The sequence below is a fragment of the Agelaius phoeniceus genome, chromosome 26 (genome assembly GCF_051311805.1).
Source record: "Agelaius phoeniceus isolate bAgePho1 chromosome 26, bAgePho1.hap1, whole genome shotgun sequence".
Lineage (NCBI taxonomy): Eukaryota > Metazoa > Chordata > Aves > Passeriformes > Icteridae > Agelaius > Agelaius phoeniceus.
In genome coordinates, this window is record NC_135290.1 from 6230552 (window position 1) to 6246502 (window position 15951).

Sequence of the window (15951 nt, forward strand, 5' to 3'; positions counted from 1 at the left end):
GAAAACCTGGCCTCCAGAGCCTGAATGGAGGCAGAGGGAAGCTCATGATCCTGATTCCCTGTGGAGGATCTGTGCCTTCATTCCACCTTCCAGCTAGGCTGCCCTGTGCAAATATGCCCACTGCCAGAGCCAGGACCTCCCAGTTCCATGGCATGTAAATCACTGGGTTTATGGCCGGTATTTAAAGCAAAGTGGGGCTGTCATTCCCCTTCCTCAAACAACACACAGCTGTCTGGTGGTCCACAGCTTTGGACCATTCCTGGATGTTGAGCCCTGCTGTACCTTCCCAGGCAGGTAAGGACTCTGGAAAGGGTGGAAGGTTGGGAGGGAGAGGAAATCTCATGGCAGTTTTACAGCCCAGTGAGTCCAGTAGTGTCTTTCATCACTGTCTGCCCCAGGATGCCTCTCATCTGTGATATGTTGTCCTTTGAGCACTGCTAAACTCCCAAATAAATATTTCATCCTTTAATTCCAATGGCCCCCTCCTTCACTGCTCTCTCCAGCCTTGAGCCTCACGCTGATATTTGTCACCACAGTTGCAGTTCAATAGCTCTCAGACACATGTGATAGTGGTAGGAGACAGGCAGCTCTGCCACCTTCATGAAAATTTCAAAGGGACATATTTTTCCAATTTGGAGGAAAACTAAAGATCAGAGACACAAGTGATTCCATGGGAGAGCTCATCTGTTCAGCCACTGAGAGAATCCTTGAGGAGCCCCTGGGGCGCACTGAAGGCAGCAGAGGTGTGTGATCACACAGCCTGCTGAATTGGCACCTGCACAGAGCAGGGATGGGTTAATCCCACAACCAGGAATTCGTGTGCTCACCCACAGCTGAGTCCATCCTCCCAGCTGGTGCCCTCACCCAGAGGGGTTTGCACCAAGGACTATCCATGTTTTCCAGGTTTGCTTGGAAATAGTTGCAGTCCCCAACCACCTGCTCCCAGGAGAGCCTCTGCAAGCACCATGGCTGAGATTCCTGGCCCTGCCCTCCTCCCTGTAAGGCAAAATTTTCCATGGGAAAGTTACCTTTAGGCTGCTGAGATCTGTTGCTGAGCCTCCTGCTTAGTGTGGAAACTGAGGCCCAGATTTGCTATGGATTTTGGGAAATATTGAGCTCTGCTGGCTGAGCTCCATCCTGACAGGCACCTCTGCTGCAGAGCATCCTCTAGCCCCAGAGCATCCTCCGTCCAGGTCTGAGACCTGTTTCAGGAGACATCAGTGTGAAGCAGGCTTGGGACCCTCCTCAGCAGCCCAGAGCCTCCTTCTGCCCCAAGGAAATGTCCCCAGCACCCCACCCTGACCCAGCCAACTCCACCAAACATGATTGCTGTCTGTTCTGAGCTTCCACTTCCAACCAGCTGGCTGATGTATCCAGGTGTGCTGCCAGACACTAATTTTGAGTGCAGCAGGAGAAGGGTCACAACTTCCCTCACTCAGCACTGTTCCCACAGGGCCAGTACCCTGTGGGCCCAGTGCAGATGCTTGAGATCCAGATGTCCATGTCCAGTCCTTGGCTGCTTAATTTTCTGCCTCCCCATTTTTCATAGAGGCAAATCACCAAGGACCTGTCCCTGCCTGCCCTTTTTAGTACACGGTGTTGCTGACATGGCTGTCAAAGCCCAGCCAGCAAAAAGTCTTTGGGGTTTGTGTGCTGACTGTGGCTGACCTCCAAACACGAGGTGTCAGAGCCCCTGGCTCAGTCCCAGAGGATCTTCTCTGACTGCCAGGAACCATTAACATCTCTCTCCTTCCAGAAGGATGTCAGCTTTGTTTGGGATGAAACCAGCCTTTGGAAGAGCAGATGATCCAGTGATGCTGCAACCAGTAGGGTCTTCTGCCCTGTGCTTGCAGCTCTGGGCGTGCCAGGTGGGTCTTGGAGGGTGGATGAGGCTCTTCCTTCAGTGGGATGGCTGGAGAGTCCCAAGGAGCTGGTGGCTCTGAAGAATCCTGTGGGGATGTGAAATACGGGGCAAAAAGGGTAGCCCTGAGTTAAGCACTTCCAGTAATCCCAAAAGCAGAGGAACAATTATTGGCACAGCAGGAGCCAGAGACTGGGAGAAACACAAACAGGGGAAACTGCAGCCTAAGAATGAAACACAAGCACAGAAGCAGGATCTTAGTACAAGTCAGGAACAAGCAGTGTGGCTCTGCCAGCTAATTCAAAAGGAAAACAGGATGAGATAGTCAGGAAAAGCCTTGGATTATAGGCAAGAATAATTGCATCCTGGCTGGAGTTTGAGTGACACTCCACCCACCCAAGCCAGAGTAATAGAAATGCTCATGTTTCTGATTAAAATTATTTGGGTGGCTAAAGGGAGCTATATTTAATGCATTAATGTGGTTAAGGTGTGTTTAGAGGCTGCACATTGAATAACAAATAAGCAGATAAAGTAGACTTTTTTTTGCCTCTGGGGAATGCCCTGCCCCATTTGTATGCAGGGAGTGCTTTCCATGCAGGAAAGCACTGTGTCCAGCTCTGGAGACCCCAAGAAAGAAAGGACATGGAACCTTCTGCAGTGATTCCAGAGGCATAGAGATGCTCCTGTACTCTGTACTCTGGAGACACACAAGAAGAACTGGGGTTGTTCATCTGGAGAAGGCTCTAGGGAGACTTTACAGCCCCTTCAGGTGCCCAAAGGGGCTCCAAGAGAGCTGGAGAGGGACTTAGGACAAGGGCCTGGAGTACCAGGAAAAGGGGGAATGGCTTTCCACGGCCAGAATTGAAGTTTGACACATAAATCACAAACTGGATCAAAGTGCATCTCACCCACTTCAGGAGCAGTCCCACTGCTTCCACCCAGGATCGGGTGCTCCCAACATAACTGAGTCCACCTTGATGCTGGTTCACAGCTCCTTAGCAAAACTTTCATCACCTTCCTTGTTTCTTTGATCAGGTGGGTTCTAACTCCTTTCCTCCTTGTTGCTAGCCCTTGCACACAAACCCAACTTTAAAGGGATAAATCCCACATATTTTAATTCAGATCAGTTTACAAAGGCTTCATTCATTTCTTTTGACCCCCAGGGTAAAACTTTAGTCTTAAATAATTAATTCTGCTTAGTTGGGTTTGCTTTTTCCAAAGGAGATATATTTCCTGCTGCTAAATTTCCCACCTGTGTGTAATTCCCATATTTTCCATTTATTTTTCCAAAAGCAGTGCCCCCACACATAATGTGATAGCAAATAACAGAACCTAGCCCAGTCCCTGGAGATTCTCTCCTATAGAAGTTGCAGCTCAGGCATGGTACACCTAAATTTTGTAGGGAGCTTTGAAGGCTCTGGCATAGCCCAAATCATCACAAATCCCAACCTGGCAAAACAAGGCATGCGTCAAGCACTGCTGGAGAATAGGAAGTGTGGAGCCAGTGCCATGGCAAACAAGGGAAATCTCTGCAAAATGGGAAGCAATTAAAAGGGAATTAACCAGGCTGCAGAAGGAGAAAATTGCTTCTTTCAAACCATCTTGATTATAGGGCTGCAAAGGCCCAAAGCTCCCATGACTTATCACCAGCATGAATTAGATGAAAAGGTTGTTAATCAGGATTGTCAGAAGCTCTCCCAAAACCAAACATCTTCACTGGAGCCAGGGCTGGCAGGGAACTTTGGTGTTCCACAGCTTCCTCTGCTCAGCCCTCACCCATGAATGCGCTGGTCAGAAGAGGCCAGTGGCTTGTTGGTCTTTCCAGAAAAGGGCTGGGGATTTCACACTGGTGATTGGGAAGGTGGCATCTCTGGTGGAGCTGGATGGAAATGGACCCTCCACAGTCTGTCCCCATCCCTCACAGCCCTTCTCCTTCCCTGACATCCTGAAAGACCAACTGTGAGAAAATGCTACTCACTTTCAAAAATTTAGAAAGGCTTATTAAACCTTGTCAAAAATACAACAGAAGACTGAATAGACAAAATATTATGGCACTGGGAGCAAAGGATTTTTCCCACCATGTGCTTGACCACACAATGGAGGTTTCACTTTTAACCCTTTAACCCCTCCCAAAGTTCTGTTCATCGACTCCTCCTTCTCCGTCCAGTGGTGGAGATCACAGCCTTAAATCTTCATTGGAGCTCAGCAGTTGCCATAGTAACAAGCCAACCCTCCCAAATGTCCCAAACCCAGCTGTCCCTTGATAACAACACGAGGGGGTACAACATAACTATAAACCTATAAAACTTTTCTTAACCTATATACATGATATTTGTCTGTTAATTGTGAGAGTCAATCATTGCATTACTCATCTATCACACCAATGCCGTTGGTGCTGTGGGGAGGAGTTTGTCAAGACTCTGAAAGCCAAGCTGTGACATGGGCTGATACCTTGCCAAGGTGGGATGGGGCCAGGGTATGGCAGGGAGTGGGCAGACGTGATTCCTTTCCTTGTCCGCCCTCATCCCCCTGGCAGTGGCCACATGGACAGTCACAAGGAGAATACAAGGCTTAGAAAAGGACCTGTGTCCAGCCAAGGTCATATTTGGTCCTCTGACCTCCTAAAAGGATAAACCCCAGCTCTGCATCCTGCAGCTCTGGGAAGCAGCTGGGACAACCCTCGTCAGCTCCCTGAAAGAGCTCTGGGAGTTTGAAGCAAGAATGGAGGGTGGGAAATTGCTTTCTATTGCAGCTAAAGTGAGCAAGGAGCAGGTGGGGGTGCACAGCCAGGGCTGCACATAGAAACCAGCCTGTCCAGTGCTTGGGGAGAGGACTACGAGCTGTCTCCTTTCACCGAGCTCAGATAAACCCTGAAACAGGCGCCGTGTGGTGCTCAGCAGCTGAGCTGCAGCTGCCTCGGTGCCAATTACATACTTTTGCTGATGCCACCGTGCTAATTGCATTAATCGGACACTAATCACACACCTAACAGATATAAACGGGAGCTAATAGCTCTACAGTGACACCGTGCTCCATGCAGAGCTGTCCATCCCTGCAAAGAGCAGCTGTTCCTGCAAGCGTCGTGCTGCTCCCAGGAACGTTCAGTTGACAGCCACAGGGCTCTCCCAGTGCCCGAGCCGCAGCACTGGGTGAGCAGTGCTGGACACAGAGTGGCACTCGGCTGAGACATGGGATTAGGAATTAGAGGGGTATTGATTAGAAATAGTTATTGCAATATATGTTATAAAGTAATTCATGCTTAAGGGGAGAATGTATAAAACAAAAATTGTAAAAATAATCTAACATCCAACAAGGCTCTGACCACGAGCAACCTGGAGACAGATTACTACACGAGAATTATGAAACTCCTGGTGGCAGCAGGAGAACAATGCCTCATTTACTAATATAAGAATGTGGCCGCACGGAGGTGGGCTTCCTCGGAGCCATCAGGGATCACCCAAGGGTGATCATTGCTTGGTAGATACCATCAGTCAAGATAAACGAAGTGCCAAGGAACATACATCTGAATATGTGACTTTCCCTGACATGATCAGCTCCTGCCACTACTCAGGAAACAGCAATTGTCCAGCCCTGCACAGTGAAAGAAACCTTCATACATATACGGGGTTACAAAAGAAATCGGGGCAGCTCTGCCTCAGGCATAAAAAACTGTATAAAACAGCCTGCTGGAAATGGCACAGGTGAACAGAGGGGGATCTGATGTGATAGAGGTCGGATATGTGTTCACCCGGGCTCGACGCTGTCTCTTTGGCTGTCGTTTTTGAGGACCGTATTTTGGTCACAAAAATAAAATCTTTCACATTTATTAATTTGGATTTCTGGCTGATCATTTATAACAGATATTTACATAAAATATTGTTTAATATTTGCTTCATTTTACTGTGCTAACTGCCTGTAAAGGGAAGACGGTATATGTGGGTGTGAAAAAGTCAATCACTTGTTTTAAAAATTTTTAAAAGTTTAATGATAATAAAATGGTTATAAAAATAGTAATATAATTAGGGTAATAATAATTTGGACAATATGGATTAGGACAATATGAGAAACAAAGAGTTATGGACATCCAGGTACATAAGCCTGAAAAAGGACACACATTAACAGAGGATTAACCCTTAAAAGCAATAGCCCGTTGCATAGTCATACACCTCATACATGATGCATAAATTCCATTCAAACACAGGATTCTGTCTGGTCAGTGTCAACTTCTTCCTCTGAATCCTGACAGCGTCTCCAGGGCTGAGCGAGGCAGGAAGAAGTTAGTTTCTTCTGATAATGGAGCGATAAATTCTCTTTCTCTGAAAGATTTAGGTGTCCTGTGGCTGCTGTCTCACAGTGAGTCCTTTCTTCAAAAGTATCTTACATAGCATAGTTTCTATTTTAACATTTTGTTAAAACCTAAAACTATATTTAACACACTACTTAAGAAAATTAATACAGCATCACTTTCTAACATAACACATATAATATTAATTTTAATATTTGCGAAAAGCTAATCATAAAATACGCATTTTTCACAGGACACACACAGTATGCCTGGCAAGAGGGTAGGAAATGGGTTATTCCTGCCTGGAAGAAGCAAGCAGGAGCTGGGGAAGGCACTGACCCTGCCAAGGGGCTACTCAGGTGCTGCATGGACTGTTTTTGTACAATTTTCCTATTTCTCATGGCTGGCCCCATGCTCCCTGTACTTCACAGCCACTTGCTAACACCCATCCCCCAGCTCCCTGCCTTTGGCACATGGAAATTGAGCTGGAATTTCTGACGGCCTCAACCACAGCTCCTCTTCCCAAGAGGTATCACAGCCCGGTGCTAAGCAAGAAGAGCATGCAGGTGCCTTCCCCGCAGGCTCTGTGGCCTTCTGCTCCTTGCTAGAGGGTAATTAATGCTTCTTGACTTGCTCGTGTGAGAAACTACAGCAGCAGTGGCACAGCAAGGGCAGCAGAGCAAGAGCAGGATGCAGCTGGGTGTCCTGGCTTCAAAATCCAGCCTCAAGCAGTTCAGTCACCCTCGCAGCGTTTGGGATGAGTTTAAACCCATTTCGCTAACCATGGCACTGCACTAACAAGGGGCAAGTCACTCAGGGGCTGTCTCTTGTTACAGCCCATTAAAGCAGAGCACTCCTCGAAATACCCTTAACTCTGCCCCTGACGCTGTTCAGGACCATAGTCTTTGAGAAAGTAAAAATGTGTCTGGGAAGGAGGCAAAAACTGGATTTAGAAGTAAAATTTTTCAGTTAATTGAAAAGCCTGTTTAGCAGGTAGGCTAAAATCTTCTGGATGCAAAGGTGCATAGAGGGAGGGACTGGACAAATCTCTTCCCAGGGCATGTGGCACAATAAAGATTGTGATGTATTATAACAGGAGCAGGAGGAGGATAATCATCTGTGTTAAAATCGAGAGCTGGCTCCCGGTACTAAAGTGATTTCAGCATTTATTATAATAAAAGAAAGGCCTAAAGCAAGGAGGCCCGCGGGCCGAGCAGGAGCATTCCTGTGGAGGATGCTGCAGCACCGGCGCTGGAGCTTCTTCAGCAGCGATGTCCCCGATGTTCCAGGTGGAACGGCAGAGATTCAGTGGGTCAGAAGCCCCTTTTAATACTGTTTTTTGTCCTTTTGGATGGGTTTCTTTTTGGATCCTTCATTTGCATGAAGGTTTTAGGCGCTTGATTGGCCCATGACAGTTCTGTCCAGGCTGGCTCATTTCGCTGGGGGTGGTGCACTTTACTTAGGTGTATTATGGTGCATTGAGTACCGTATTTCTTATAACTACGCTTTTAACCCCTTTTACAATATAACAACAAACTAACAGTACATACTTTACAATCTATCAACTATTTTACAACAGTTTTTAACCTATTTTTAACAATCTGTGCCACTGGAAGTGAAACACACATTGTTCTTTGCAGCCTTCCCCGGGCAGAGCCTGAGCCAGCCGCTCTGCACCACTGCGGGCAGAGCTGCGAAGCAACTGCAGAGAAAAGCCCGGCTGGACTCTCCCCGCACTTGGAGAGGGCGATTGCTTAGCGTGAGAGGAATCTTAATGGCACAGGAGGCAGCTGCGGCAGCGTTTGTCACCTCAGCAGTCCCTCACAGGCAGCACAGGGCTGCAACTGCAGGAAGGGGTGCAGGCAGTGCTCTCAGGGCACACAGGGTACAGCGTCAGTGGCTCCTCATTGCAATGCTCAGGGCATGAACAGTGTCATGGGCTCCTGAAAACGAGAGACCGACACCGCTTTCCCAGTTTTTGCTGCAAGAAAAACTGATTTGCTGCAGTGTCACACTGATTTGGCAAATTTGGCCACAGAAGCTACAGTCTAGAGTTGCCCAGCTGTACAAGTCAAAAACAGATCTGGGAACCAATTCGTGGAGGAGGAAGTCATAGAATCCTAGAATACCGGAATGGTACTGTTGGAACTGGGTGTTGGAAGGGACACCCAGTTCCATACCCCTGCCATAGGAAGGGACACCATGGGTTGGAGTTTAGGATTTCCTCCTTTTGTTTTCTCGGGGAATTTTCTCCCATTTTTGTTGCTAAGAAACAATAACGATCGGTATTTAAGAGAGACAAAAGAAGTAACTACGGAGAAGGGGCAGCCTTGTAGCTGGCTTCACTGTGGGGGCTGAGGAGTTTCTCTCGGAAGGGTAAAGTTACCGAGAACTGGGCTGGGGATTAAGGGGCTCAGCACAGCCCCGAGGCATCCTGTGCTCCCGGCATTCAGGGGGAGAGATGCTGAGGTCGGGTTCCATCTCCTGCTGCTTTCTTCTACCGTGAGCGGCAGCCGTGTCACCTCACCAAACAGAGGATCCTTCACCACCGGCTGGAGTGCCTCAGGGAAAAGCCGGGATCCCAGAGCCCCTTTCCCGTCCTAGGGAGCCTCTCTCTGCCACGTTCGGGAACCGGGCTGCCACTGCCCAGCCCTTCCGTTGCTTTTGTGAAAAACGCCAATCACTTGTTTTAAAAAATTTTAAAAGTTTAATGATAATAAAATGGTTATAAAAATAGCAATATAATCAGAGTAATAATAATTTGGATAATTTGGATTAGGACAATATGAGACAACAGAAACAAAGAGTTACGGACATCCAGGACATCTGGACAACATAAGCCTGAAAAAGGACACACATTAACAGAGGATTAACCCTTAAAAGCAATAGCCCGTTGCATAGTCATACACCTCATACATGATGCATAAATTCCATTCAAACACAGGATTCTGTCTGGTCAGTGTCAACTTCTTCCTCTGAATCCTGACAGCGTCTCCAGGGCTGAGCGAGGTGGGAAGAAGTTAGTTTCTTCTGATAATGGAGCAATAAATTCTCTTTCTCTGAAAGATTTAGGTGTCCTGTGGCTGCTATCTCACAGTGAGTCCTTTCTTTAAAAAAAGTATCCTACATAGCATAGTTTCTATTTTAACATTTTGTTAAAACCTAAAACTATATTTAACACACTACTTAAGAAAACTAATACAGCATAACTTTCTAACGTAACACATATAATATTAATTTTATATTTGCGAAAAGTCAATCATTAAATACGCATTTTTCACACTTTGCCACTGCTTTTTGCTGCCCTGTAGCTGCGCACACCCTGTGACACTCACCTCGCGGTTCCAGCTACAGCTGCAGAGGTTCTGATACATCTTGTCGACCGGCCCGGCATGTTTGCTCATTCCTGCCGTTCCATCTTGCTGCTTCTGAGGGTCCTGCTGGGGCATCAGGATCGGCTGCCCCTGGGAGGTTTGTTGTCTTGAGGTGATTTTATGATAATACTGTATTCCCCTGCCATCTGCTTTATGCCCAGAAATGGGTCCTGTAACTTTAAGCTAGGTCTGAAAGCAGGATGGAGCTGGCAAGTTTGTGTTCAAGCTCTCATACTCTCCCATGCTCGGCCTTGCAACAGAGAGGGAGTTACATTCTTTGCTTTTAGCTAGCTTCTTGTTAGCTGAGGCAGCACATTTTCCTGGACTGCTTACTGCAATCCTCGGGTGACTTCTGTGGCTTCTTCTGGAACTGCTCACCTTAGCTCCAGTCCAAAAACCAGACCATAGGTGGGAGCCTTGTGGGAAATAGCAAAGGTAAGAATAATTCCAGAAAGGTGTAAAAGTAGGCCTTGGAAACAGAAAGAACAGAAAACTTAGAGCTAGCTGCAGCTGCAAAGTCTGAAAGTAGAAAAGTTACAATAGTATAACAAGCAAGGACATGAAACAATAGCTTGAGTTTTAGGCTCGGCTAAGATAGACCTTAAGACTGCAGAAAAATATGCTTAGCAAGATAGTAGAAGGTTTTAAACTTAATAATGAAGTATTGTGTATTGTTAATAGAAAGCAGACCCTGTGCGAAGGCACTGTGTGAAGCAAGTATACGTGTGCTTTTAGTGATTGGTTAGAACAACTGTCTGTAAGCTTTGGCAATATGCTATTGGCTAGAAAGTTTTTAAATGCTCAATAACAAAGAAATCTTTGGCTGCTGCTGGCAGTGAGGTTTTGCCATCTTCCGATTGTCTCAACAATATAATGAGGCTGATGCTGCAATTGTTATAGATGGATAATGAGATGACTGGCTCTCACCATTAAGGGATGAATATTGTGTGAATATTAAGAGGAGCTTTATTGCTGTATAGTTACGTTATTATAGTTTGGATGTCCTCTGTTCCCCCTATAGTTCCCTCCCCCCCCCCCCCCCCCCATATTGTTGCCATCAGACAGCCTGGGTTGTCTAGGACAGGTAAAGGAAGGCTGCACATGTGCCCCTTCATGGGGCAGCTGGGAATGGAAAACTTGTTGCTCGGGGATGTGGCATGGCAACACCTGACCTCCAATCCAGTTACAAGAAGGCAGTTTCCACCAATAAATAGCAAAGAAGAGCTGACTGACAGACTTTGGGAGAGGCCAGAGTTGGCTGATGCAACCCCCAGGAGTATAAAAAGCCAAGCATCCATCTTGAAGTTGAGCCAGCCACATGGTAGGTAGCTGTGAGGGCAGCTTCCAGGCCTGTTTTTCCTTATTTAGTCCTTTTGTTGTGTTTTTGTTAAGTATTAATAAACCCTTTAAATTTTTCAAGTGAGCAGTTATTTCTCACAGCAATAAAGCTCAAGGAACATATCCTAGCAGTCCTGTCTCATTCATAAAAAACCCCAACACAAGCCTGACTGTATGGACTGGCGGGGCACTGCGGGACACCTCATCCCAGCTCCGGACCTCAGGGGAAGCCAGCTAAAGAAAGAACTCTGAATCCACCAGCTTTCTCTGCTGGAGAGAGGAGGTTCAACACTCTTCATTTTTTTTCCACATGTCCTGTGGGCACTCTGTCTGTTCAATAAATAGGATTTTTCACTCCGAGATTCCTTTCATATCAGTTGGGGACAGAATGCCAAAACCTACTTTCTGTGCAGAAGATGTTCATTCCAGAGAATTTCCCTCCTAAAATTGTCTCGAAACTGAGACCTGTGTAAAGCAAGCCCTTTTCCCATTCCTTCCTGTCTTGGCCAAGCTGCCGTTCCCGTGTGGGCCACAGCGCCCCCTGCAGACACGGGGAATCATCGCACCTGCCCAGCCGGGAGCCAGCAGCGCCCCTGCTGGCTGTGCCCGGAACTGCACCAAAGGGGAAATGCTTGAAGAGCAGGGAACAGACTCCTGGGTTTTCTGGTTTTGTTTTTTCATTTGCTTGTTGTTGCTGCCATTGTTGTTGTTTGTTTGCCTTGTTATAGATATGCACACTACTAAAGAATTGTTATTCCTTTTCCTATATCTTTGCCTGAATGCCCCTTAAAATTCAAAGTTACAACAATTCAGAGGGAGGGGAGTCATATTCTCTATTCCAAGGAAGGTTCCCGCCTTCCTTGGAAGACACTTGTCTTTCAAACCAAGACACCTTGCATTAGACTAAATTTCTCAGTCAAGTAAAAGTGTTTCTTTACCCCCTTCCCCATCACTTAGTCTGTTCTTGGATTAGGAATTCCTTAGTGGATGAGAGCTGATGAGAGTCCAAGAAAATGCAAAACAAACCCAACCAAAAAAAAGGCTTTGAAAGTGGCAAGAAAATTAATCCACAAACACCAGACATTTATGTTCATAAAGGAGAGAGAGGAGTTCTGTAACTTTATTTCAATAAAGGGAGAGGCCATGGGGCATTTCCCATGGGGTCTCTCAGATTGCTAGAGTATGCAGCCTCCTTTTTATCCTAACTTCCCGGTCACATTTCCCTCTCTCCTTCCCCATTACCTGAGGTACTTGAGAGGTACAGAATTCCCAAATGGCCTGATACAGACTGCTTTCTAATGCGGACACACCCATCTTTTTCTTTGTATCTCTGTTCTTTTCCTCTAACTCCAGGAATTTAGCACGGTCTTGGGTAAGCAACAGTCTGTGTCAATTAGTGGAATTCCTATGAAATTTATGGGTCCACCCATTGCTTCTTTCACCTATCAGTATCTGGGTTTGTCTACCAGCAGGCCCGCATTTTGTTTGTAAAGACACTTCCCTCTCATTCCTTTTAAAAGTAAATTTCCATCCAAATCAGTCTTCTGGGAAGGATCCACATCATGCAATTTTGAAATATCACAGCAAGATATTTCAAGCTTTAAGGACAAAATAAAAGTCATTCTGGATTTTCGGGAAGACTGACAAATTCCACCAGAAGGCCTACATACATCAGTGTGTGCCAGCACTGCTCATAACACAAAATGCTTTTGTCTGAATTCCTATTTCCAGGCTGGGACAGACATTTTCCAGTGGGTACAACCTGGGGAGATCAGCTGCATTTTCCCTCAGAGGAGCATTATTTATTTTCCCATCCCATTAAATCTTTGTGGGTATACCACACTGTGACCTCTCTTTAAGGAAGGGGCTGCATTTCGTTAGCCAGGGGAAAGCACTCAGCTTGCAAAGGAAAATCAATACCTGTCATCTGTATTTATGTATGAGCCTTTATTAATGGGGACTTTGGAGCTGAGCTGATGTTCTCTGTGTCTGTCCCTAATACCCCCTGCTCTGTGGGCTCTCCCTGCTCCACTAAATAGCCAATCCTGTTTCCAAAGAGATGCACTTTAAAAAGCCTCTGCACCCCGTCCTTTACCCAAGGGAGTAGAGCTTTTTTAGCAGTTCACTAATATTCATGTACAATATAATATTATACAACCATATTCTTTGATACTATGGCCAACTTGATGATGTTTCTCTTTTCACCATCATCTTTTTCCTACAATAAAAGGAAAAAAATAGTCAGGGCTCATAAAAAAACTCAGTCAAATATATATTTTTTTTGCATTTTGGGATTGATTACTGACTGATTTCTTCCTTAATAAAGTATTTCTTTTTTGTTTTTCTTTCCCACTGGAAGATCAAAAGCCCAAGAAATACTTTACTGGCAAAGTGTCCAGCTTTCAGTTGTTGAAAACCTGTTAAGTTTTGGCCCGGAACCAAAATCATGAAAGTATTTCCAAGGAGTATTTTAAAACATCAAAACTCTTTTTAGTATTTAATGTTTTCAGCCAAGATTTATTTCTAAAAAGTCCTAGAGCAGTTGTAGTCTGGGAGGGGGCTGTGCATTCATCACCTCTGTCTACAGGTCATGCGTTCTCATGGCTGTGGCAAGGTTAGAGCTGAGGATCCCTGGCATGTTCTTCCACATCCCAATTCCTCCTGCATAGTGACTTATGGGTTAATTTGAAGCTCTGAGCTGGTTTCACATTCCCTAAGCCCAAGAAGGGATCTCAAAATGAGACATATTGGCAAGGCATCTGTTTTGGGTAGCAGCAATGCACGAGTGGAGGAAGTTTCCTAATGTGGCATCTCTCCACAGCAGCAGTAAAAAACAATTATAAAAATTAAAAAAAAAAATAAAAATTCAGTGGGAAGAGAGAAATGCAGAGACTAGAGTGTCTTCTGCCTGCAGCTCAGTTGGACCTGCCTTTCCCCCATGGTTCCTGATAATGTTTTGAAGTCCTGGATGTTCCTAGCCACATCTGGATCCTCTTTCTCTCTTTCTTCACTCATTCACAGCCCAAGAGTGGACTTAACCTGTGGAGTTGCTGATTTCCTGTGAAGAATTACTTGATTTAAACAGCCTCATTCCTTGATCCTCTCCATCTCTCCAATCCTTCCCAAAAATCAAGCAGGGGATGGAAACCACTGTTGGCACCAAGCTTGTCATGCATAGCACAGACAGTTTGGCATGGAAAAATGGGCCATAGCAGCTGTGAGAACCTCAATTGCCTTCAAATGGAAAATCAATGACTGAACTTCAGTGTCTCAGAGCTGGAGAGATTTTCTTCTCATTTACTCAAAACTAAAAAGGAGAGGCAAGGTGAGGTTTGCTCACATGGATCCTTGAGGAAATTGATGTGCAAGGGGCTTCTCATTGGTTTGCTTTCCATGAAAGGAATTTCTCAGCAAATACTGAATGCTGAGAAAGTCATGGAGATGTGACCCCACTCCTTTTTCTTATTAAATTGCTTTCACCTCCATTAAAATTCTTACAAAATGAGGGGTTTAATTTATCTGGAAAACTCCCTTCTGGTCCTTTCAGTGGAAGGAAAATTGCTGGGGAAGCCTGTCATTCATGGAAGAAAGGCTGGAGGGAGACTCAAGGCATGCCATGCTCTTCTCTGGGGCATATTCATGCCACACCAATGCACCTCTGCATTGATCAGAGGGTTTCCCAAGAGACTGGCAGCTCTGCAGTGTCCTGTGTCACTCACTGTCCTGTGTCATTGCAGCAGCTTCTGCTGCAATGGCGGGGAGGGGAAATGCAGCTTCTGGATGATCCTGAAGCATCACCAGAAATCATAGAATCATTAAATACCCTGAGCTGGAAGGAACCCACAAGGATCATCGAGTCCAACACCTGGCCCTGCACAGGCATCCTGACAATACCACCCTGAGCATCCCTGGGTCCAAATGCCCCTGGAGCTCTGGCAGCTTTGGGGCTGTGCCCATTCCTTGGGGAGCCTGGGCAGTGCCCAGCACCCTCTGGGGGAAAAACTTTTTCCTGATATCCAGCCTAAACTTCCCCTGACACAGCTCCAAGACCAAGCTCCCACTGAAAGAGCAGCAGCCAGGATAGCACAGGGATGATGTGCCCCAGTACAGGCAACTGCTTGAGGATAAAGGAATAAATAGGAGGAAACACCTTCCCAGTGCAAAGCTGCTCATCCTGGGTGCAAGTGCCTGTGTTGCCAGGCTCTTCTGGCTGTGACAGCTCTAGGGAGATGGATGCACAGAAAAACCACAGCACTGTGACACTTTTATCTCCAGGGCTGCCTCTGAGAGACACAAAACTGGTGTCAGGCTCAAAATGAGAAACAAGAGGCCAGGCTGGCTGCTGGCCTGCAGCAGCCAAACACCAACAGCTGGACTCCTGCCAGAGGAGCCAGGCACCTGCTCGTTTTGCAAAGCACTGGATACATTGACACATCTCGGTGACTTTAGGCAGCTCAGACAGCTCCTCTCACTGTTCTGGGGAGAGAAGGGCACAGATAAAGGAGAATCCCAGTCCTGGAGGCTTTCACTGCCCTGTAATTCCATCACACAGGCAGGATGAGCACTCATTGATGGAAATGAATGTCTGGAGTATTTATTGCTGTCAGAGCTAGCTGGGCTCTGTGTGGAGCATCCTTCCTCACAGCGCTACATTTGGGAATGCCTGGGTGACTCACAGAGCAAAGGAGGGAGGCCTGCAATGGGATGGAAACTTAGGAGAGGCAGCAGCAAAGCCAGGGGGAACTTAGAGATGACAAAAATTTCAGAGAGGCTGAAAAGGAGTCAGCAAGGAGACTTTTGGAGAGCTTGAGTGGGATCAGATGGGATTTCTCCATAGGATTGTGACCAGCTGCAGTTTCATGCAGCTCCTGCTGCATCCTGGGTAATCCATTTACTCTCTGTGTAATAATCAGGTTTTCTATCTTCATTAAGATGCAAAGACCATTTCCATGAAGTCACTCCGGCTTGGTAGGAAGCTCCTGGGAGAGCCCTGCCTGCCCACCTGTAAAATTAAAAGCATCACATTAATTCAGCATTCTGACTGCTGGGGAGGGCATTGGATGCTCACACCCATGTCCAGCCCTGCTCAGTGC